This window comes from Palaemon carinicauda, chromosome 18 (genome assembly GCF_036898095.1).
Source record: "Palaemon carinicauda isolate YSFRI2023 chromosome 18, ASM3689809v2, whole genome shotgun sequence".
In the NCBI taxonomy this organism is placed as follows: domain Eukaryota; kingdom Metazoa; phylum Arthropoda; class Malacostraca; order Decapoda; family Palaemonidae; genus Palaemon; species Palaemon carinicauda.
In genome coordinates, this window is record NC_090742.1 from 111680815 (window position 1) to 111683314 (window position 2500).

Consider the following 2500-nt stretch of genomic DNA (forward strand, 5'->3'; position numbering starts at 1 on the left):
TATATATATATGTATATGTTGTTATTTCTTAACTGAATAATGTTTTTCTTTAGAGTTATGATTTATATTTCAATCCACGTTCATCGGAATTTTTCTACTGCTTAAACCGATGAACTAAATTTAAATTTTAATCTTATTTATGCCCTATAGGAATTATTTTATCGATGAGAGAGAGAGAGAGAGAGAGAGAGAGAGAGAGAGAGAGAGAGAGAGAGAGATCTTGATACGAACATCATCCCTAAGCATTAGTTCTCTAAATTGATTAGGGTTCAAGAGAGAGAGAGAGAGAGAGAGAGAGAGAGAGAGAGAGAGAGAGAGAGAGAGAGAGAGAGAGAGAGAGTAATAGCTATCATTAATCTTAAGATTCCTGACACTTTTCTTATGTCTCTCATCTCAGGTCACTCGAGTATCAACCTTTAATTGGCCAATGCCTGACGAAGTTCCTGTCTGTTCAGGTACAAGTAGCTGGAAGTTCCTTGGACGCCATATCATTACCCTCATGGCGGTTAACCTTCTGGTGCCTCTTCTCATCCCTCACGGGGAACATATCATTAAAGGTAAGTAGCCTTTAATCTTTCACGCCATGATTCATTATTTCATTACCTTTCCTTCGATTGGCTACAGAGGGAAATGGGAAATTCTTGGCCTCTGTGGTTAGTAATCATTTATTTGAATAAAGTTCATGCATGTTATTGAGCGCCAAATAGGTTAATTTTGTCCTTATTTTTTTCGGTAATAATGTCAATTTAAAACTTTATTACCCTATTATAATAAGATTAAAGTTATTTTCTGAACTGGTTTATCATAGTTTTGATCACAGATACAATTAAGGGCAAGATTTCTAAAATGTTTTGGGGTCCGACTATTATTCCATTATGATCAGTAATAAAAAGGATTGTCGCATGCCAAGAATATGTGTAACATATAAAGAAACATAAATATTTGATTAATATAATGGCTCAGATAAAATAGTTCATGTAAATTTTGGGAAAATATGAATTCTGTAAAACAATATTGGAAATTTTGCACAATCATTGACCCTTTCACTGTCATCGGTGACTTAGTCAAAATTTGAAAAAAAAAAAAACATTTTAAGAAATCACACAAATTATAGAAAGTAGGTATTCAATGGAAAGGTTTTGACGAGAGCTCTCCAGTAATATTAACAAGCTATGGTTTGTGTGGTCTTGATAGATTTCGTTACATCAGAAGTTTCGTAGAATTCACCACTGGCATTGAAAGGGTTAAGCAGGATACTTGTTTTAATATTAAAGATCATAAAACAACTATAGAATATAATCAGATCATGACATGTCCGTGAACGTTATGGCCTTATAAGATATCATCCCCTGTGAAAATAATCATATCTTATAAAGCAATCATATCTTATAAAGTAAACGCTATAACTTTATGAACAGTCCAGATAATAACCTCACTTAGGAAAAGGCCTTAAAAACTACCTTCAACTCCCATTTTCAGTTTTACCCTGTCTTTCTCTGATAATCTTTACTTGGGAAACGCTTGGTAAAATATGCCCAGATGAAAAAATCTTATCCATTAACACATTAACACTTCCTCCATGACTTTCCTCTTAAAAAATAAAAAAGGACAAAAGGTGTGTTCACCTCAGCTATGAGATAAAGACTTTACTCTGGGGACGGGAAGAAGCAATGGTAAATGGAAGCTGGGGAAAATACAGGCAAAGAAAGAGGTTTGTAGACTCAGATGTAAGTGAACAATAAAATAAAATCTGGATGTAAGAATGTTCATGGGAAGGAAGAAGGAAAGAGAAATATGGCAAAGAAGAAAAAAGAAGCTAGCGAGGAAATCCTGGGTAAAGATAAAGGAAAAGTATTCGTAAGTTGGGAAAGGTCTTTTGTGAGATACCGTCACTACTTACACCGCGAAGGCAATAGCCCAGAAAAAACGAGAACAAGTGAGCGGGGAAAACTCGAGGATTTAAGAATAGTTGAAAAATAGAAATAAAAGATTGACCAAGGAACATCCTTTGTAGATGACGATAAGAGTGTGATGGGCAAACAGTTGAGAAATTATAAATTTTGTCTCTTTTATTTTTTTTAAGAAAATCGAAGCTACTTATGAAATAAATTGAATGTAATTTTGGAAAATATTGGAAATTTATTTCGTATTATCCGGCAGGGTAAATCTATAGAATATTCAGACGTTTCTAAAGGAATATAATAGTGCTCTCAATCAGAATGTGAAATTCTCCACCTTACGTCGTATTTCCAGAAGAAATTCACGTAACTGTACCTCATTACTGGAAGTATTTAAAATTCTGGGGCAAACATTCTATGCCCTCTACTTACTTTGGTCTGTTCTGCCAGACATTGAACCATCTTCACAAAAAGTACGAAACCTCTTTACATGCTGTTTTCGTTTATCCTTAAGCACTGGGTAATACGGCGAGGTCAAAGTAGCCCTAACCACCCCCCCCCCAAAAAAAAAAAAATAAGTTCTATATATGTACTGCCTTAAG